Consider the following 23,438-nt stretch of genomic DNA (forward strand, 5'->3'; position numbering starts at 1 on the left):
ATCCGCACGTGCAGCAATGAGTAACAAGGAGACGGTCTTTTGCTTTGGGCACATTATTAATTTTTCTGATAAAGCGATCATTTAGGCGTCTATAGTGGAATGTTCTACGTAATACTATGTAATAATTCTATAAAAACACAATCAACGCTGGCGACATACTTGAATTTATGTTTCTTTGTGCAACGCTCCTGACTTTCCTTGGCATGCTTTTCTTGCTAAGGCTGAAAAACTTGTTCGCAGCAGAAATGAAAGCGGTACTTGTGCGCGAGCGGCTACTTTAGTGAGATTCTGGGAAACTATGTGAATGTACGAAACGACAGCTGATTTACGCGTTCGAGCCGTACGCTCAAGCTTCAAGCGGGCGGTTCCTGTACATTATTGGGGTACCTAGTTCTTAACAAGTGAGCTGCTTGGTTCTGACGCAGTAGATTCCCGAAATGTGAGCGTGTCTTTTGCACCGCATTTCGAAACGTCGGGTTAACAATACCCGTGTTCACAAGCTTCGAGTGCGAAGAAAGAAATAGTAGCAAAGGAGCGTTAGCTCGAGGTTCATAGCACCAGCATTTATGATCACTACTAAAATGAAACACGATGTCAAGGAATCTGATCTTCACAGAAGCCGGGATCTGATACGCTAGTTCTAGAGGATCACAGAACTCGCCTATGGTGGTATGTTAAGAGCAAACAAGTCGAGTAAGTACAGTTACAGTTAACAAAAATCAAGAAGTCATCCATAGATAAAAACTTTGCGTTTAAGTGTTTATTAAAATTCATCAGTAAATAAGCATTATACAGATGGTTGGCATGCGACAAAACACACACTGATTTTTCCTAATTAAGCGAGGAGAGGCAGCGTTCCATTTCGTTCGTTAAAAGACCAAAGGAGAGCTTGCAGCAGCCTTGCATGAATATTTAAGGCTGAGGAGTCAAAATGTATGTTCCGGCGACTATACGCAGCGTTAATTTACCTGGACTTACCCAATTGACGTAACGTGATACCTGCAACTCAGTGGAACAAAAGCATTTCCTTTTTGATAAAAGTACGCTGCCTTGTTAAGGCCCATATTACTGTGATTCGCGGGTCCACAAATTTGAGCATGATAACACTTGTATAGAAACCTTTATTGCTAGCTAAAATATACAGTAAGGTACATTGGAATTGCGGCACACCATGCACCGTGAGCCCCACTAAATGTCCAGACATTTAGGGCCTTCCTTAAAATTATGGGGTATTACGTGCCAAAATCACGATCTGATTATGAGGCACGCCGTAGTGGGGGACTCCGGAATTATTTCTGGCGACCACCTGGGGTACTTCAACGTGCACTTAAATATAAGTACACGGATGCTTTCGCATTTCGCCCCCATTGAAATGCGGCCGCGCCATGGCCGGATTCGATCCCGCGATCCTCGTGCTTAGCAGCCGAGCACCATAGCTACTAAACAACAACGGGGGGTTGGGGTCCTTCAGATGACGAGCGCTGTCGACGTTGATGCAGTTTTTGTTGCCTTTGGGAAGACAAACAGGGCGAAACCTCTGAAAACAAAGTGCAAATGTTTTGCAATAATGGCATATACATAAAAAAAGGCTTTCAAATATTTTATGGAAAAAATATTAATTTTACAGCATTAAAGTCTCATAGATTACAATTCAGACAGAGAATTATTGGTACACACTAAGCTTCCAGAAAACTTGCAAGCTATGCGCTCGCTACCTTACGAGGACGTTGTTGAGGCTTACGCTTCTTACCTAAGTTTGCTGGCCGTAGCAGGCTTATAAATGACACGATAATATAATTTGAAACAGTTCCTAGGGCGCCTGTTCTAATAACGAAGCTCCTGCACAACCTAAGCCGTTGAGTGAGAAGCTTTATGGAAGCTTTCTTACATCTTTTTATAACTCACAACAGTAAATACTAAAGCAGTAACAGTAAAAATGAATTGTTCTGCGAGCACATCATTTTAAAAGCTTATGCCACTGTTTTAGGAAGCTACCTGCTTAGAAACCTTTCTTTAGGAACCCCGGAGTGAAAGTAAAGTAAGGCACGACTTATATACAGCGTGTTCATTTTTAAGTTTTACGGAATTTTTAGAAATCGTCTGTGGCAGGTAGCATATTTCTTATCACTGAGCTGGATTATTCGATGAGGCCGACATTAGTAGCCCGAGAAATCAAAAAACACATTCATTTAATTAGCAAAAATTGACTAATGAACTTCTTAATTAATTACTTTACGACACATATTGCAATTTACGAATTGTAGCCGTTGAGCTTGTCAGGTGTATCCACTTGGAATGAATTTCCAGAATGACACCTGTTTGTAGATATGCGCCATCAAACTCGCCGTAAAAACGCACCGTTGTTCCACATACTTATTTACCAAAATGCTGTTTTACACATTAAAGCACAAAAGTAACTGGAACACCCATGTATTTCGTCCTGCACTTTGGGAACTACCTCGAAACTTCTGTCATCTTGGAAATTCATTTTAAGTGATGCGTACGTACTGGGTATGTTGTCAGCGAGGGAACCAGATCTCGGCCCGCGGTTCGCGCGCACCGGCACGCCATGCATTTCGGAGGATACGTCGGTGGCTTTACGGGGGCGCCGCTGGATGTTGCGGTGTGTTCATATGGGGAAGCGCGAGGGAGGAGCTCAGGGGTGCGATCTTGTACGCGTTCCAAAATGGAACGGAGGTGGTCCGTTCCATCGAGCCGCACACGATTAGTCAATTTGAACCGTGACGATCAAATTGACCAATCGTGTGCGGCTCGATGGAATGGACCAGTTTATTCGCAGCGGTGCGCCGCCGGTGGAACCTCGGAGGCCACGCAAAGGACTTCAGGCGGGTATTTCGGCAGTAGATGGTGCAGCGTGTCAATGAGGAAGCACGAGAGGAATTGCGCCGCCGTACGCGCGTTATACACGCTGCGTTGGGTCACTATATCCCTTCAATGCTGACCGCACAACGTCCGATAGTTATCGTGCGATGTTCGCTAACAGAAATTTTTCTGCTGCCAGCAATAGTGCGATGAATCATGTGACACTATGTACCACATAAGTATGACTTAAAACCTGAAGTAAGTTTTTGATGATGCGTTCTGGTTTAATTTTGAAAAGGACTAAGTATACAGGGGACTCGCGAAGACGCGCGCGCACACACACACACACACACACACACCACACACACACCACAACACACACACACACACACACACACACACACACACACACACACACACACACACACACCACACACACACACACACACACACACACACACACACACACACACACACACACACACACACACACACACACGCACACGCAAACGCAAACGCACGCACACGCAAACGCACACACACACACACACACACACACACACACCACACACACACACACACACACACACACACACACACACACACACACACACACACACACACACACACACACACACACACACACACACACACACACACCACACACACACACACACACGCACACGCAAACGCAAACGCACACACACGCACACAGCAAACGCACACACACACACACACACACACACACACACACACACACACACACACCACGCACGCAGCTTTTTCTCCGAATAAATGCATCTTTGCACGAGACAATTGTCACTTACCACAACGGCAGTCACAGTACGTCCTCCCATCAGAGCAAGTGATATTTGCGTAACCTTCGCAAAGTTCATGCCAGGAGTATTTACAATTGCTATATTTTGAGGCTGGAAATACGTGTGATGGAAGGAAGTTAATATGGAATTCAAAGAATAAGTAAGACCTAGTTTGAATTTCTTGGCAAGAAAGGCAGGAAATATGCCTACCAGCCTCCATTTCATATTTGAACTGTAATCATCCATCGATCCATCATCAATCGACTGAGTATTATAATAAAAATGAAATAATTATGCACTGATGTATATCAGGATCAGACAAATGCTGGAGCATGAAAAGGGAGCATTACTTGGGAGCTTGTATTTAAATATACATAGGAAGAGAGATTTCGATTATTTTGGCATGCGCGAAGCAAGAATTAATGAAGGCTTTTGTATTTAAAAGAACATGTAAAAGTACGAAAATTGCCAAGCAGGTCATTTTTAAAAAAGCAACCATTTTATATCATAATTCTTGGAGGGGAGAATATTCATAAGATGACGCATCTCGTTTACACACCTGATTTCAGAAATAATGTGCGAAATGGGAATATTGTAGTCTGTAAACAAGCGGGAGAATCGAAGTGTTTGCTGCGTCTTCTAATGGCAGATGGAGAGCACCCTTCGATGCCGAGATTGCTTTTCGAAGCACAGATACTTCCCTTCGAAAGCGGGAGAGTGGACCGTAACGGTAGATTACTGGGTAGCTCCGTGGCTGATTAATCACGCTCTCACGCCATGTTTCCCACAACAGGACTAATGCTCCAATCGCGCTTGGAACATTGAGTTACACCTAAAATATGTGCTGGCTCACGCAGTCGGTTGCCCAAATTGAATTTGCCAGTATAATTTGACATTAGACAACGTTGCGTTGATCCTGTTCTGAGTACCGCAAGAGACCTCATCACAGGAAGATGGAGGACGTGAAGTAGTCAACAGTGGTCAAACAAGGATGGCGCTTACTTCCGCGAAAACCTTGTTCTAGCGTCATTGGTAAGCGGAAGAGTTTGCTACTCAGCGGTCTAGCTGCCTAATGCTCTTCTGGTCATCGCCTCAGTTTTCATATCTGAAAAGTTATAGAACGCGTTTGCGTCGGCAAAGCTTGGTGAGCTATACGAAGGCACAGAATACCACTTCTCTCTGGCGCGCTTTTTGAGCTGACGCTTGTGTTCATTAAGGTCACTCAGCATGCATTACGAACATCAAAGAAGGTACGTTAGAAAGAACTGGCCGTGGCATTTGTGCTATTCATGATCTGTCAGCGTACAGACACGGCCTATCAACTGAAGCTTTAATGGAAACACGTGGCCAATATACACAACGCTTGAAGACAAATCTAACACTGGACGAAATTGTATTTTACAGCGAAGCTAGTAGCCTCTACTTGGTCGGCATTTTCGTGTCCGGCGTCCATGGGCAAAAATGTGAGCCGACCCGCGGAGGAGGTGAAGCAGGTTTCTCGCACTCAGCAAAGTGAAGCGAAAAAAAAGCGTACATTCTTTGGAATCACGTATACAGCATACAGAACCGCATACGTTTCAATTCAGAACAAACACAAAATAAGCATCCGAATCCCATAATTGATGATAAGGCGCTCCTGATAATAATGCGTCGCACGTGAGCGCTCTCCGCATACGTTTCTCGGTAAAGATTAATTTGCGCAAGCTGCCGCGGCGACGGCAGCTTGCGACGTGGGGAGCGGACGTTCCTAGCCTTTCGTACATAAAAGAACCAGCCGAGCAACTGATTTCATTGTTGTTGCAGCACCGCTATGGGCGGTGGCGTGCTGTTAAAGTTGCAATTACACTCATTACTGCCGTTATTATAAATTACCATTACTAACATTACTCTAATACAATAAGGTGTTGCATAGCCCCCTGAGCAGTTGTAGTTGTAGTGGCGGTTTTCAACAACTTCGCTGAACATACTCTTTCACAGGGCCGGGAGGGGGAGTCAAATTTTCGGAAGGCGCTGTCCTACAAGGTGTTGGTTTTAGTTCTTGTTTTTTTCCGTTTAGGGTGCAATGCAGCGTTGTTTATGGTGGCTTCCGTTGATAGACAGCGCCTTTGATCGTCTCTAATTTTCATTTTTTTCTAGTTGTTCCGCTGACAGGTAATGAAGATATTCCAAGTGGCCAGAGTTTTCGATACTCGTTTTGTACTGCTACCTTTTTTATCGGTGTTGCAGGCAACTAGACAGCTGGCAACGTTACGCCAAATATATGAGAGATCCGACCGAAGGAGGAGGCTCGTCAGGCGGCGAAAGTAGTTCTTACCATCACAATCAGAATACAAACTCATTTTTTGGGGGTCACGATTCTTGAGCGAAGGACGTTTACAGATCTGAAGTTCAAATTCACATCCGCATGGCTTCAGCGAAAACAATAGCTTGGTGGTGCAAGACAGAACTTAGCCCGTCATGGTCGCTAACGCTAATAAGCGACGGCAGAAATGCTCCTGGAGGGCTCTGAATTTGATGATGAATCATGAAACGTTACTCTAGATGAACTAAAGAGTAGAGTGGCATTGTGTTCCTAGGAACATTGGATATACAGGAGGCAGGTCTTTCTGCTGCTCCTCAAATATCTCCATAAGAATTGGAGAGCGAATGATGACCTTTGATGGGTGGGATGTACGGCGCACAGCCCCTTGTGCGTAATTCAACACCGTCCTCTCCGTCAGTTTTGTCTGCAAAAGTTGCGATGAACTTGAGATATGCATCATGGTTATGTGACCATTTATTTCTAATTATTACCTTTTACGTACTTTGCCGAGCGGCGGTTGGCCTATGTTATCGCGAAGATCGGCCAGTCATGCGCGGTGGGTTCTAACAAATAAATTCAACTGATGGAAAGAGATCCTTACGCTATAGCTGCCTTACTCCTATGTTCACCAAGTGCGCACACTATGCAACATTGAATCAGTGGCACACGTACGATAAAATATTGCCAGCAGCATTTGCAAGAAGACGTATTACTATAACAAGGAACGTACCTTCTATGGCAATTTTGTATGTTATGAATTTGTACTTTCTCTGCAGTTGCGGTGCAACAGTTTCTCTGCAACAGTTTGCTGTGGTGTGGAGTCACCAAGTTGCGTAGTATTCATTGCATGGCTAGAATGGTCCACAGTCGTCACTGTGTGTTTCGTCTACATGGTGTCATTTATACGCTTGTGTGAACTGTTCTCAGACCTGTAACCCTATGGCACTCCAGTAAATCTGACTTCTCGTTCGCCAGTGATGTAATGTGCCATTCTAAAGTTGTGAATGTCTGTGCAATGTTCTAAGCGAGCATTAAAGTCACCACACATATATAGCGTTGACAAAAGATTACGAGACGCAAACGCAAGCTCACAGACTGAGAGTAAAATGTTTTCGTCAAAGACCTCACAAAATCTTTTATTCTTCTGCGTGTTATGTGAACGTGGCACCTACATGTTTTCTATAAAAAGCACAAAATGCACTATTCAATCGTGCACGGTTAAGAATTTCTTACTTGCAATTCGCACTCTCGTAAGAAATATTTGTCTTTCTCATTTATGTACTTGTATTTGCGCTCATACTTAAAGAAAATATTTCGCTCAGCGAGAACCAGTTTACTTTTTTAGACGTAATTGATGGGATCGTAATGAGCCTTTACAAATGATTGATAAATGAATAGCTCTAAAGAAATAAGTTAAATAAATTGAAACTACTAGATTTAAGAGGTGAAGTTTATTATAATGTAAATAAACAGTGGCCTTAATACCTAGAAGTAATGAGAGGGCAATTACCAATGTTCATACATTTAGATAAACAAGGCCACATTTCTCGGAAGTGGTTAAATCATATCGCATGCAGACATACACGGGTTTCCATTCATGGCAGTCTCACATGTGCACACGATCACTAAAACATAAATTAGCTGTGACGCTGCTGAAAAGAAAATAGTAGTTTAATTTTTGTACAAATGTTCTTTTATTACTACGTTGTCCGTTTAATTTAGGAATCTTCAGTTCCATAATGCCGACTATAAAAGTGACAAAGATGGGAGGAATTCACCGTAAAAAAAGTCCCAGTTTCGTCCGACAGGCGAAGCATTGATTGCGATAGCAGACTAGTGGACAGCTATACAATGTAAGGATAGTAGTTTATCGGCCGTGTAAACTTGTGAACATAGGCACACTAACTAAATTAACAAGCATGGTTTCACGCGCGCCCAAGGAAACACGAACGCATCTAACGCGATGACCGCGGAAACTCGCTGTCAAAACGCTTAAGTGAGTCAGTACGGCAGCAGCAGCGAGTGAATTGAGCTTCCTGCCGGCGCTCGCATCAACACGATCTTAGCCGCGAGAACACAGGCAGGGCTGACTGTGCCCCCGCCGCAGACGGCTTTCAAGATACAGCGGCACGGGCGGGCGCTTGCGGCGCAACCCCCGCCTCCCCTGGAGAATTCGGGCCCGGCGGGAGCGCGCGGCCGCAGTAAAGCGCGGCCCCTACTCCTACCTACCCTCCTTACGGAGCGTTGTGCGCGACTGGAAGACTGCTACTTCCTTCATGCTTCCCGCCCTAGCGTGCGCCATCCGCGATTGCCGGCTCACCGTCGCATGCCTTCACTTGCACATACGGCGTACTGCACGCGGCGACGATTTTATCTCCCGTGGACTTTATACGGAACCTCACGGCGACGACGACAGCGACGGCAGAAATGCGCCTGGAGTGTCCATATAGTTACTATCCCAATAAAAGTTTTTATATTGCCCACGCATTGAAGTGCCGAAGATTTCATGCAAATATGATGTATGTAATGAGTGGCTTGTGCATTGGAAATACTTACAGCATTTGAAGAAGGGAATGGGAAAACCGTTTCTTATGAGGCAGTTTGGTCGTTTCGGCCATTGGCACTGATCAATCCTTGATGCACATGAAATGTAACCTAAAGAAGCAAGTAAAACTGGCAATATTGCTTCATCTTGGAAATTCTGAACCCAAATTTCTGCCAAACTCTTATAGAGCCTGTGCATCCAACTCGGCCCCGCTCTCTCATGGGGAAACCATTCATTAGAAAGGTTCTGTTTTGCAAGCATGCTTCTAAGTGTAGATAGTATATTCGTACAAAATTTAAAATAGATACTTCATGTCAAATAAGATGGTCCAGAGGACAAAGTAAACATAATGAATAATTCACCTCAGCAAGTCGAGTTTAACCCTACAGTCGTAACTTATCGCACGAGTGAACCTTACCCCCGTGCACATCGCATATGCTTTGCGCAGCACGTTAGAAGTTTTGGACTCTTAAATAGGCGCGGAGTACTTAAACCTATACCACTTCCGGTGTTTGCGTTCACGTTTCCGTGCAGATGCAATCTCAATAACAGCTTTCCCGTAGTAAGGAAGACCGGGGACGCCGTTTAGACGCGTATATACTGTTAGAGTAGTTGTAAAGCAAGATGCCTCGAGCATGCCTACGCATCTCGCGTTTGCTTACAGAGAAACTAGAATGACTTATTTGCAAGCTTTGGATCCCAAAGGGGAAAACAGGCATTGATAGAAGCCGTAGTGGTTTGATAACATGACTTTTTTAACACGTATCTCCAAGCATATGAACACTTTTCCATTTTCTTTCCATCGAAATTTGGGAGCCACAGCTGTGATTTCAGTCTGCACTCAGGTTCAGGTAGCAGAAAATCATAGCCACTGAGCCAACATGACAGGTGTTTGTGGAGAAGAGCATCAGCCACGAACATTATGGGGCCCATGCACCTAATTGAGCAGCAACTTCTTTAAAAAATGAAATAAATTTGTAACAACTTCTAATACCGGAAAGCTATACTTCCAATACTTTTAATACCAAATACTTCGTTGGGAGAGAAGAACTAAGTGCCCACGGTACGCCTGTGCTCTGGTTGTTTCACTTTTTCATTTCGTTTTTTTTTGTGTGTGTGCGTGCTGTCACCTTTACCGTGACTCCTTTGACAAGGATGAGCGAGAGGACGCTGTCACGACCACCAGATTGAGGTGGTTCACCCACTTCAATGTTGCCTTTAGGTCGACATGTATTTGGATGCTTGGCGCATCTCAACCCACTTGGATCGCTCTGCTGTGATGCCATGGACATTGACAACGAGTATACCATAGCCATTCTGTGTCCTATAAAACATTGGATAGGCGAGACATCACATGAGCTGACCTAATTCAGTGGGGGTGAGCAGGAATAGTTTCTCATGCTTTCTGATTTCTTACCGTGCCATTTCGGTGTCACTAGCCTGAACTTTCAAAACCTAGAATTGATACGAGAATATTCTAAAATGTGGCTCCCAGGAAGATCAACAAAATCAGAATCAACACGCGCAGGAAAATTTCGCAGATGTAAATAGATGTAGCAATAATGTAGAGATTGGGAACTTAATAAAAGGAGTGAAGCGTCCGTGTGGCTTCTGATGTAGATGGTAAATTCAGGTATGACGATATCAAAAAGATTTTCGCTAGATCGGTGCATCATAGGTGCACCAAGGTAGTATTTTCTTCTCCATGAATATTTACCAGGCATTTGTCGAAGTGCAGTACGTTTTATATCTTGTCCGATTATACATTTCAAAGCTTTCATGGAGGCCAAAATGTATAAGAAAGGCGACGTAATACCGTGTGCGCGCGACGTTCTAGTGCTGTGGTGATAAACATAATTCTCCAGCCTGTAATGCAGCTTTTTTTCGAATCTTCCAACGCTTCTCGTTCACACGAAATGAAGTTGAATAATTTACAGAAGGACTGCAAGAAGCTTGGGATATTTAAGGGACAGTTCATGTCATACAGAAGCTGGTCAGTATGTTCGCAGGAGTAAACGATTCTGACGAAAAAAGTGACAGCTAGCTGCTTCAGAATACCTTCTAAGCGGGGAACACTCGCCAGAAATACCTGTTTCTGCATGTTACATCATTACAGCCGTTTGACATGACGTCGGGGGTAGTAACTGCCCCAACTTGGATTTCAAGAATAGTGACAGTGGAGAGCGAAATTTCATTGTTTCAGTCTGATACGGACGCGCAATTGACTTTTCTTTCTTTTAGATCCATTGGCATGACTTTGTGTACTAGCGATCTTCTGGGTAGTAAAACCGGCTACACTGTAAGGAAGAAATGGGCTGAATAACAAGCCAGAACTTCACCGGAGGGCACCATCAAAGAAAACTACGCCGAAGCCGTGTCAAGTGGGTGATAGAACGAACCACGCAGTCGTTCAGCGAGCATTAATAGGTAGCGGCAGGTGCAGCTACTGATGAAGATGACAATTACCATGACACGCTTGATAAGGCAGCATGAGCACCAACGGTTGTTGTTGTTGTTGCCTCCACACATGGAAACCTGTATGTACCACCACCACCACCACAACAACAACAACAAAAGACGTAGGAAAGAGCATGTGCTGCAATAACCGCAGCCTAAGCAGCGGCACCAAGCCCGATGCTTCTCACATGGGCGTACCCTAAAATTAAGAGTTGCAAGTGCCAGCAGAGAAGTAGATTGACCCATGTCGATGTGCTTAGAGTTTGCGGTGCCTTGAAATAAGTGTTGCTGGCTGTGTGACGTTTGATTTCGGAATATTGTGGCGGTAGTTTTTCATGAAAATGTAGTAAATCCAGATGACTTGCCGATCAATTTGATCAAAAGAATGGCGCGCACAGACTTGGAGCACAAACAAAAGAACAATTCGGCGGAACCCAACTCACGATGACTTTCGACAGTAATGAGTTTGGCATTAAATTTATATACCTACACAACGTATTGCCACTGTCGAAACAAGTTATGTATGAGGCTTGTACAGCAGTGGGACTCCTCTTTCGTGCTTCTTTAAGAACACGCGGTGCCAGCTAGCAGCACCGCTACGAAGCTTCCGCATGGCCTCCGAAATGCATGGCGCGCCGCTGCGTGCGAACGCTAAGATGCGTGTCATGCGGCTGCCGGGATCCTTTCCCGCGCTTCTTTATAAACATGCTGCGCCATCTAGTAGCACGGCCGAAAAGTCGGCTCATGGCCTCCAAGACGACAAGCATGGCGCGACAGTGCGGGCGAACACTGAGAATTGTTCCCGGGCTTGCCGCACACTCAGTGGCACATACACACTGCCCCAAGTTGGCACGAGGTTCATTGAAGAGCGGCACATACCCTGTGCACTTATGGTACAGCTCGCTGAAGTGTTGGCGTGAAAGTCATTCATTAAAAAAGCTACACATAACCAAAAAAAAAAAAAAACCCACACGTGTGACGCAGCCTGCTAAATTATCGGACTGCCGTCCTTGACGAACCTGTGTGACGTGGGTTTGATTTGGCCCAGCATCGAATAAATTCACAGGATCTTTTGTGTCATTGTAGAGTAGCATGCACCTACTGGAACATAACCAGTGACCGAAGTTGGCATCAGAGACGCTCATTCAAGACCAGCACAACCCAGTGCTGCAAGCCAAAGCTTGTCGGAGGATAGGGTCCTCGGAAACCAACCGAGACCACCCTCAGCCCAGAAGGCTTTGAAAGGATTGTTGGATTTCTTGCGGAGAACTGGTCTCAGAGACATACTTTAAGCAGTGCCTCATTCTTCATTTTTTGTGCCCTTCTTTACACTCCTTTTTTTACATCTATGTTCTATTATCTTTTATTCCCCTGGCTCCCTTTCCCTAGCACAGGGTAGACAGCCGGTACGAGAGCTGGCTAACCTCCCTGCCTTTCCGCCTATTCATCCTCCCTTCCTTCCTTCCTCACTTCAAAGCGTTTCATTGAAGAGCGGTATATTCGCAGTCTAGCATCTAGAGTGGCCCATGTCGGCGGGAAAAAGATTGGTTGAAGAGTGGCACATATTTACACAATGCCGAATACTTAGGGGTCAAAGAGGAGGAGAAAGAAACATTATTCTGAAAAAAAAAGGCACAGCGAAACCTGAGGATATATTCTCCGAATAGTACTGCGCGGCTATGAAAGCAAACAACATGAACACTGTTTGAACACGTGTAAAATTAAAATATGAATGATAGACAAAAAATCAAAGCGGCAGAAGTTATCTCACGATGCCTGTGGACGTTAATGCGTTAGCATTGAATCGATATAGCCACACAACGCATTGCCATCGTCAAAACAAGTTACGTATGAGGCTCGTACTGAAGCGAGACTCAAGTTTCGCGCTTTGCTAAGACTACCCGGCGCCATCTAGCGCCGCCATTGCGAAGCCTGGGGTGGCATCGAAAATGCATGACGCTCCGGGGAGTGGGAACTCTGAGAAACGCATCATGCGGCAACTGGGCACCTCTCTCGCGCTTGTTTCGGGACGCGCTCCGCCATCTCATGGCGCTGCGAAGAAGTGCACGCGTGGTCTCCGAGACGAGAAGCGTGGAGCGCCGGTGACTGCGAACCCTGAGAATTGTTCCCTCGCTTGCCCCACACTCGGTGGCGCATACTCAGGGGCCTACGTTGGCGAGACGTTTATTGAAGGGCGCCCCTTATCTAGTGCATTCATGGAGCAGCTCGGCATATTGGCGTGAAGATCTTGGCATGAAGATCTTGGCGTGAACACGTTGATTGAAAAGCGACACCTACACCGAATCCTTCATACGTAGTCATCCAAGCTGGCGTCAAAGACGTTCATTGAAGGGCGGCACAAACCAACTGGCACATACCCAATGAGAGAATTTGGCACCAAAGAGGTTAAGTGGTGACCAGAACAGACCAAGTGGCATATGCCCAGTGCTCCAAGTCGGCGTCAAAGAGCTTCCTCCAACTGCGGCGCCTTCCCCGGCCCGCATCTACAGTGACCTACGACGGCGTGAAATAGCTTCGTTGAAAAGAGGCACGTACACATTGGCACGTATACTCAGAGGTCGTAGTTGATCCGATGATTGGTTTCGAAGCCTGTTCCTTCTGCGCAGCGAGATAACCTAATTCCTCTAGGTTTACAGATCGCATGGGCCACATTGTCACTAATCTACAGAATCTGCGGATAATCGGGATGTCGCTGCGAAACGGCTCAACAATCTAACGAATCGCCCGTGCCACAACAAATAATTCGCGGAGACATAGGGCAGTAATTAGAAGGCACTTCGAGGACGCGCATGCAGAGGGGGTGACAAATGAGCAACTCGTCACTGTCATCACCGCCTTAGCAGCTGCATCAACTCGCGTCTACTAACATATGACAGGGAAAAGCCTGGAGTAAAAGGCAACACCGACACCGTTTCATCTCATCACAGCAAAGAGAGTGACCATATGGATGAAGCAAGAGTTCATGGCAATTCATCTGTCAGTGCTGCTGACCAATTGGCGCTATTTACAGAGTGTTCCAAATTAAGCTTTACGAAATTTTAGAAAATGGTCTCTGGCAGGTAGCATAATTCTTATCACTCAGGTGGGTTATTCGAAGAGGCAGACATTAGCAGCACGGTAAATGGAAACACATATTCAACTAATTAAAAAAATCACAAATTAACTTCTTATTTAACTTACGACACATATTGCAATTCACGAACTGTAGCCGGTGAGCTTGACAGGCACATTCCCTTCGAATGAATTTCCAGAATGACACCAGTTTGGAGGCATGCGCCAAAAAACTCACCATAAGAATGAACTGTTGTTTCACTTACTTTTTTTACCAAAATGCTGTTTTATACATTGAAGCACAAAAGTAAATGGAATGCCCATGTATTTCGTCCCACACTTTGGGAAATAATATCTTGAAACTGGTGTCATCCTAGAAAATTAATGCTTTTCAAGTGGATGGGTCTTGGAAGCTCACCGGCTACAATTCGTAAATTGCAACATTTGTCGTAAAGTAATTAGCTAAGAAGGTCATTAGTCAATTTTTGTTCATTACTTGAATATGTGTTTTGATTTCTCGTGCTACTAATGTCCGCCTCTTCGAATAACCCAGCTCAACGATAAGAATTAGGCTACATGCCACATGCGATTTTAAAAAAAATTATTGCAAGCTTAATTTCGAACCCCCGGTATAACGCCAATTGCTTACCGATGCATTTTTGAGACGATGGCAAAAACAATATCCACGACACTGAAGGTCAGTGCTGCTACTGATATCAAACCAAATCAATCGGCTGCCACAATATTAACGGCCTCGTCATAGTGCACCAAGGCTGCACGATGGCACATCTGTGGAACGTGGCACGTGTTACTGTGGTGTGAAAAGGACGAGACCAAGCCGTGCGAAATTAGGTGGTCAAATTAGGTAGCCCAGTGCAATAGCTACTGGAGTTGATATACTCACTGCAGACCAACGGGAATTTAGCGAGACTCATTTGCAAAGAGGGTGACGAAAGGGCCTAGAGAATTCTCGCACCTACCCAAATGACAGAGGACACGAAAAGAGAAAGCGACACGCCGCGAGAGTAAGAAGCAATACAGACATTTATCGTTCCTTCGATATACAATTCCGAGAAGAGATCAAAGCGGAAGTTCTTTGAAAACACAGATTCGAGGAAAGTTCTCCTTGCAACTTCGTGTCAAGGTTTCTTTCAGGCACCTGGTGTCAGTGTGAACGGCCCGATCCTTCAGCTAAGGCACGATGTTGATTGCGCAAGCACCGCTTGCTTCACTTGCTAGTTTTCGTGGTTGGTGGCATTGGCGGTGGTTGATGGTCGGTGGCCATGCTTGCGCTACAAATGCGCGATAGAAAGGGTGCGTATTCTCGTGCAACCAACTTGCGAAGAGGAACGGGGGGAAGGGGAAAGGGTACTGTCGCACGTGATCTCTTGCACAACATAGTTGCGAAGGGAAGGGGGCGAGGAAAGTAGAATGAGGGGGGTGGGGGATCTGTCACTCTAGCTTGCTTGCTCTTTCATTCGCTCGTTTGTTAGGGCTATTCGCCTACATTGAAAGTCATCCTCGATGGTTTCTGCACAATGTTTTTGCTACAAGAGTGGAGCGCGTCACTTCTTTCGCGTTGCGTTAAAGAACCAGTTGTGAGCTTTTTTCTTACAACCAGGGCCCAAATAATTCACTTTACATTTTTTTGCGAGCTTGATTTTTTTTTCATAAATTATTGAGTACTCACGTATAGATGACGGGGTGGCGTCCACAGTTAGTACGAAACACATAAGCAGGTACTTTCCTTGCATAGCTGCTAAAACATAATAATAAACAGAGCAAGAGAACTGATGAGCAATAACTCGACATACTAAAGAGAGGCATTCACAAAAAGCAGAAAAAAAGTAATTCAGGCCACGAAGAAAAAAACTGGGCATATACGAAATGCCCCTCGTGCTTGCCCGACGGAGTTAATGCTATTGGCATTATAGGGCTGGCGTTTCTATTGATATTACCATGCGCATTTATTTATCTTTCTTTCGGTGACAGCGTTTCACTGGCTCACAAATGCTAAAAGTTATCGCTCAGTGCAAGACACGTCTGTATGTATCAGAACATTCTCGATTGTTGTTGCCGATTCAATCTGTTGTTTATGTTGTTACCGAACTTTGCGCAAGGAGATTGGATGCGTCACTCGAATAGTGTTCTACATCCTGGGAGCCATGCCATAACCAACCATTACGCTCAACTCTTCGACGAGTCTTCAATAAAAAGCCGACGCGTTTGAACAGCAGAGCAGGTCGAAATTCGATGATGGCCTACTGTGCTGGCGACTATCGTTGTGCCTTGAGTGTAATTTGCTTTTCCGGACAGAAGTTCGCCTGATAAATAGTTTGGTGACTCAAAGTTTTTTACTACTGGCTGGTTCTTCACCATCACTAGAGCGTGACACCTGGTGGAAGTGCTTCATTGTCTATGGAAACCCCACGCAAGCCGTCAAACATTGCAAGTCCAAGCCGTGAAGTTAACGTCAACCATGGACCGATGAGCGAGCCGCAGGCGGCAACGATTACTGCCAGAGTACGGACTTCTACCCGAAAAGAGCAAGAAGATCATGACCCAATCGGCAGCCACAATAAAAACCCCGGATCCGCCTTCAACGATCGTGCTGTAACAAGCCCAGGTAGCCAGCGACTTTCCGCGGTTCATTGTTCGAAGACCCGGATAGCAGGCTGGAAACGTACGAGAGGGTCGAAACGTTCAAGAACTACAACTTCGAAGGCAAGCTAAGTGACCTATACTTTTCCTTGGTAGACGCGGCTAGGACATGGTTCGGGAATCGAGAGCCCGCACTAATAACGTGGTGCCTGTTTCACAGTGGCTTTCGTGCGCAAAAGCGCGTGTTCCACGTGAAATGGCCGAAGCTCGGCTAGAAGCCCGTATGCAGCTACTAAATGAGAACATTGTGATCTTCATGGAGGACATGACTTGCCTGTTCTGCCACGCCGACCTCGACATGGTTGAAGAGAAGAAAGTTTACTTCCAGATGCTGGGTGCGAAACAAGACCTCTTCACCGGTTTGTTCGCAACCCACCCAAGTGTTTATTGGAGCAATGGACATCGAGAAATCTGCACCATGTAATATAACCGCCAAGTGCCTACACCGAAGTACGAAGTCCACGCACTACGCTCCGATGAACTACGGGACGCAATCAGGGCTATTGTGCGCGAAGAAGTGCATAAAATGTTTCCTGCTTCGCCGCCGCAAGTGTCTTCAGTCTCTGAAATTGTAGGCAAGGAAATCCAGCAGTTACTGGGATTTCCTGAACCGTCGCAACCTCAGCCGGAAGCGATGAGCTAGGCCGCTGCCGGACGCCGTCCCGTTCCTCCTGCGCGCCCACGTCAGGGCCCCATCACGGGGCCATTCCGTCGCCAGCCTCAGCCGCTGCCATCCCGCCCGCTTGTCATCTCGTTCAACGCCCCAAGGAACACTGACGTTTGCGTGCCCCCGACCATCGCCCCCTATGCTATGCCTGCATGCGGAGAAAGAGGGCACGTTTATCGCAGGTGTCCGTACAGTGAAATTCGGTAATGAGCGTTCGCTGTTAACGCGCCGCGTCCACAGCAAAGCGACCGACCTCGTAACATCACCGACTATCTCACTGCAACACAGTGGAGATACCAACGACCTTCCCGTTCGTCACCAAGCCACTGCCTGTCACCGCAGCGCGCAACACGGGCACCTTAAGCCCTTATTCGAAAAACTAAAAGCAACAAACCATGGAGGTGCGATTGCTGTTCGTCAAAATGCCGAAAACATTCCGCCACCGCCAACCACGACACGGTAAGAACAATCTTGATGACGCAGAAATGACACGCCACCTTGCTTACGAAGCCTCGAAGGAAACGAAACGCTGCCTCAAGAGCTCACGACGTGACGTAACAGCTCGGTAATGAGGCGCAGCAGTTATCCGACGCTACGACCATAGCTGCAATATAAGTCAAAGATTCACCGACCTTTGCATGCTTCTTGATGGCGACGAAGTCAACGATCTTGCGGACACAGGAGCCGCGACTATTCCGTCATAAGTGGATCCTTCACCTCAAAGTTGAAGAACGTCAAGACTGCATGGGATGGACCCTAAATCCGCAAAGCTGAAAGACACATAATAACGCTGCCTAAAATCTACAGAACAAGCGTTACAGGGCATCGCAAAGACCAGACTTACACTGCGACCTTTGTTATCTTGCAAGAATGTTGAGAAACGTATTTCTCGGCATGGAATTCCTGAGCCAACGCGGCACCGTCATCAACCTGATGTACAAATCGATAACGCTGTCTTATGACAAAGCAATTCCGCTGGTGAGAACTCTCAGTCACCTTATCTTGAGTGTATTTGAACACCAGCTAGAGACATCCAAGTCATTGCCGAGAGCCATCAACACCTGCTACTCCACCATGAAATTAGCGCCACAAGAGGTATCGTTCACTTACGCGGATGGAAACCACCAGTTAGGGTGACGAAACTCACCCAGGAATATAAATACCTGAAAAAAAACGCACGTTTTTTCGCAGCCTACATAGAGGAAGTTACTGTAATCAGTAATGGACCTGTGCTAGCTCTCATAGTCTAACCCATATGACTCAATGGTCCAAGTTTCTGAATAAGCGTTCGACAATATTCCAAGTTTCCCCTGGTACGATCAGGAGCAGCTGGCATACAAGGACTGCTTTTCGTGGTCACCCACTTATCGGCAAACATCAGTTGCTAAGCATCGCATAATAACTAAGGGTTTGCGAATATTGGAAAATATCAAAAAACGAAACGGATCTGATTCGGTATTCGAAGTCAATAATGAACACCATTAGACTATTCGCAAATCGGATTTTTTGTGAATACTTCTTGGAATGTCTTAAAATGTTGACTGCGCCCAATTAACCATAACATGGGAGCATAAGTACGGTAAGTCCCCCCCCCCCCCCCTCCCTCGCCGGCATAGTACAGACTAGAGTGTACTAGATTGGGGGAGTGGGTCCAACGAGGGCTCTGCGCTGAGGCATTTTTTATAGAAAATCCAGGTGGCGCCACCGTCACTCTCTTCCGAATGAGCGTCCCCGCTCGCCGGCCGGACGCTTGTCGCGTCGGAGACCCTACCGCGGCTGCATTGAGCTTGGACAGGCGGATATTCGGTGGCGGTAACACTGAGATTATTCCCCACCGATCTATTGTAAATAAAATGAAAAAAAAAAGCGGCGGAAAGAACGCAAACGACGCAACAACGACGATGCGTCGAGCAGACGACAGCTACGCAGTCCGCGAGCTCGCCTCAGCCAATGAGCGCTGCCGAAACAGCCGGAGCAAGCGTTTATTGGCCGGAGTTTCAGAAGAAGGCGACGGCAGCGCCGCCACATTTTCCGTGTTTTTTGCTTCACCGTTGCCGCTTGCTAAGGCGCCTGCTGGACCCACTCCCCCTTCTAGTACACTATAGTACAGACCTAAAGCATGACAACTTTACAACCCTACTTACAAGCTATACTTACAAGTAGCCCTACTTTACAAGCTATACAGCGATCATTCGCTTTTTCTGAAGAGTATTGTGCATGCGAAGAATCTAATTGCTTGCTCCTAATGCCCATTTGTGCTTTTAATGAACAAGGCTTCACAACATACTATGTAATGAAAGGAACTTGTTAACTTTTAAAATATTTTTTTAAACTTTTAAAATCGTTTTCTATTAATTGTGATAAAGGCTGTTCATTTTCGAAAACTCCGATTTCGAATCCGATATTCGATTCGATTCGCTTCTGGCACTATAAGATTTGTATTCGATTCGCCGTCAAAAATTACTATTCGCACACCGCTAATAATATCCTAAGAATACGCTCGACTCCTCTGTAAGTGCACCTACGGAGTTCCGACGCGAAAAGGAGAAGCTTTAAAGCAACAAGTCGATCAAATGCTATGCGACGAAATTATCCGGCTACGCAAGAGTCAATGTACGTCTCCTGCTGTCTTGGTAAATAAAAGTATGAAACTGCATTTCTGCGTCGATTATCGTCACCTGAACGAAATCACGAAGTACGTATACCCCCGCCCTCACGTAGACGATGCATTCGACAGGCTCTGCAATTTGAAATAATTTTCGTCGATGGAGCTCAGGACTGGCTACTGACATATTGATGTCGACGAGTGGGATCGAAAAAAAGGCAGCCTTTATGTTCAATGCTTTATTGCGATAGCAATTGTACGGACACTCAAAGCGGATTTATGCCGTCGGCTTCGCCGTCGATGCCACCGTCACCGTCGCCGTGAGGTTCCGTATGACGTCAACGGTGATTAAATCGTCGCCGCGCGCCGTATGCGAGTGAAAGCGCGCCAGGGACGCGCACTTTCACGGGGAGCGAACGCACGGCGAAGAGCAAACGCGCGTTGTGCGCCGTGCTCTCTGAAGGGCTGCAGAATTAAGCGTCTCTTTCCTCCTTTACAATCACCATATATATAGAGAGGAAACGCGACTTTTTCTGTCTCGCGAAAGGCCACGGGAGTGAGGCAGGGGATGCGACGTTTAGCTGTGGCACCAAATGCGTAATTATATAAAAAGTTGTCGCAGTTTCACCTGAAAGGCGAAGCATCAATTGCGATAGCAAATTTGTAGAGAGCTATAGGAGTAATGATATTAGCTTTATCAGCTGTATAAACTTGGACATGCAGCAGCACCGGCAACACGCAGAACTATTGTCGACGCCTTCGGCGTTTTGCCCGCGTTCGCTCAAAATGCGTGCGGCGTTGGTGACTGTTGCCGGAGCCTCTGATATAAATAGGCACTTGGTGCCGCAGCTAAACGTCGCCTCCCTTCCCTCTCCCTCCCCCCCTGCCCCTCCCCCTCGGCCTCTCGCGCGTCGGAAGAAGGCGCGTTTGCTCTACATATATGGTGATTGTAAAGGAGGAAAGAGACGCTTACTTCTGCAGCCCTTAAGCGAGCACGGCACAGAACGCGCGTTTGTTCTCCGCCGTGCGTTCACTCCCCGTGAAAGCGCGCGTCCCTCGCGCCCTTTCACTCGCACATACAGCGTTCGGCGCACGGCGACGATTTCATCTCCATTGACGTCATACGGAACCTCACGGCGACGGCGACGGCTACGGCGACGCCGACGGCAGAAATCTGCTTTTGAGTGTCCATATAATTGCTATCGCAATAAAACATTGCAAGGCGATAAGGTGGTAAAGACTTCCGACGCTGCTCGACGAGTGTCCCATTCTGATCTCGCTGAAAACCTCCGAGCCGCCCCCAGAGGCACCGGTAACAGTCCCCAACGCCACGCGCGTTCGGTGCGAACGCGGGCAAAACGCCGACGGCGTCGACAACAGTTCTGCGCGTTGCTGGTGCTGCTGCATGTCCAAGTTTATACAGCTGATAAAACTACTATCCTTACTTCGTATAGCTCTCTACTAATTTGCTATCGCAATTGATGCTTCGCCTTTAGGCTGAAACTGCGACATTTTTTTTCAAAGTTCTTACCTTCTCTGTTTTTCTCCACAGTGGCAAAATAGCTATTCGAGTTATTGTCGTTCATGGCGGCCACCCAAAGGTGGACGCCATGAACGAGAAAATTGTCATCCACCCGACTAAACACGAAGCTACACTTTTTCCTGTTATCAATTTTCTTCCGCCTCACGGGCTTTGGCAGAATGAATCTGCCGTATTCAGAGAGGGCACCTATAGCAATTTAACCAGCTGGTTGCGTCTATAAACCCATCCGCTACAGCATTACCCGTTTTAGCCCCCAACGTACATGTAAAAGGCTTACTCTCAAAGTCTGCGTACCTCCTCTTTCCTTTCTTTGCCTGTCTCACATCCTGAAAGTTGGTTTGGACTTCCTGCTGTGGAAAGGTAATTGTGATGACCGTTTTACCTCAGCCTCACAAAGGTTACGAAACCAACGCATAAGAAACACGTCGTTTTCTGCTATAATACAAATCGCACAGCGTGAATGTCGCCGATGACACTACGGCTCATCACCATCACCTTCATCATCACCATCAGCCTATATTTATGTCCACTGCAGGACGAAGGCCTCTCCCTACGATATCCAATTAACCTTGTCTTGCACTAGCTGATTCCAATTTGCGCCTGCAAATTTCCTAACTTTATCACCACACCAAGTTTTCTGCCATCCTCGACTGCGCTTCCCTTCTCTTGGTATCCATTCAGTAACTCTAATGGTCCACCAGTTATCCATCCTACGCATTACATGGTCTGCCCAGGTCCATTTCTTCCGCTTAATGTCTATTAGAATATCGGCTATCCCCGTTTGCTCTTTGATCCAAACCGCTCTCTTCCTGTCTCTAATGTTGGGCCTAAGATTTTTTGTTCCATTGTGCGTTGTGCGGTCCTTAACTTGGTCTCGGGCTTCTTTGGTAACCTCCAAGGTTCTGACGCATATGTTAGCCTGGTAGAATGCAATTATTGCACACTTATTTCTAACGACAGTGGTAAGCTCCCACTCACGACTTGGCGATGCCTGCCGTATGCACTCCAACTCAATTTTATTATTCCGTAAATTTCCTTCTCGTAATCAAGGTCCCCTGTGAGTCATTGACCTAATAAACGTACTCCTGTACAGACTCTAGAGGCTGACTGGTGATCCTGAATTCTTGTTCCCTTGCCAGACTATTGAACATGATCTTTGTCGTCTGCATCTTAGTCTTCAGCCCCACATTTACACTTTCTCGGTTTAGGTCCTCAATCATTAGCTACACAATGGTTAACACGTCCTAGTCCAAAATGCACAATAACGCTGGGACTTCAGTTCGAAGCCTTGTGGCAGTGGTAGGAAAGCTTTGTTTCATGCCCGCAGGCTCTTATTTCGCTCCCATCTGCATTCTTGCCAATGAAATAAAAAGAATAAAAAGTATTAGCATTTTTGCGAGAAAAAGGTGCGCAGCTTTAGTCATGTTATATTGAGCTACTGAAAAAAGCGTCTGAAAGCGTCTGTTCTCGAACATCTCATGGAATCTAACATTGCTGTGCCTAGCCCGAGAAATTTCACGTAAAATGTGGTCTTTGCGGTACTTACAGAAGGGCAGGTAAGGAATGTGGAGGATATTTCAGCGAGACTACGAGGTGCAAAGAAACAGCACAAGTGGATGACAATGCTTCTAGAAGTACACAGCTGGCAGAAGGAGGTCAGCTGCACAAGCGGGTCGGCAGCGAAATGTAGCACAAAAAACAATCGACAAGAATATTTTTCGCATACAACCGTTGAACTCTTCAGCAATAGATTGTGGCTGCCAGAAATGCGTATGAGATAACGAAGGATGCTAATAGAAGAATTTGTGATCATAGGAAACGGGTCTATTGTGCAAAGGGGATGACTATGGGGTAACACGAAGCTTTCATTGCTTATTATCCCGGGCGTGGCTGGCTGCTGCTGGGTTGGTGGGAATGTGTGCAGATATATATATATATATATATA

General features: G+C 46.1%; 1 long non-coding RNA gene across 2 annotated transcripts; it reads right to left on the reverse strand.

Moving 5' to 3' along the window:
• Window positions 1–844: 844 nt before the first annotated feature.
• Window positions 845–23,164, reverse strand: LOC119448231 (uncharacterized). Of its 2 annotated transcripts, none has more exons than XR_007466448.1 (5): window positions 23,040–23,164; window positions 15,708–15,776; window positions 8,500–8,598; window positions 3,651–3,752; window positions 845–1,537 (listed from the first exon to the last, which is right to left on the reverse strand). It is a non-coding gene; the product is annotated as an uncharacterized LOC119448231 (long non-coding RNA). The 2 variants fall into 2 exon arrangements; XR_005190998.2 differs by having other exon boundaries at window positions 15,708–15,773; window positions 23,040–23,163.
• Window positions 23,165–23,438: the final 274 nt, after the last annotated feature.

The sequence above is a fragment of the Dermacentor silvarum genome, chromosome 4, assembly GCF_013339745.2.
Source record: "Dermacentor silvarum isolate Dsil-2018 chromosome 4, BIME_Dsil_1.4, whole genome shotgun sequence".
Classification (NCBI taxonomy): domain Eukaryota; kingdom Metazoa; phylum Arthropoda; class Arachnida; order Ixodida; family Ixodidae; genus Dermacentor; species Dermacentor silvarum.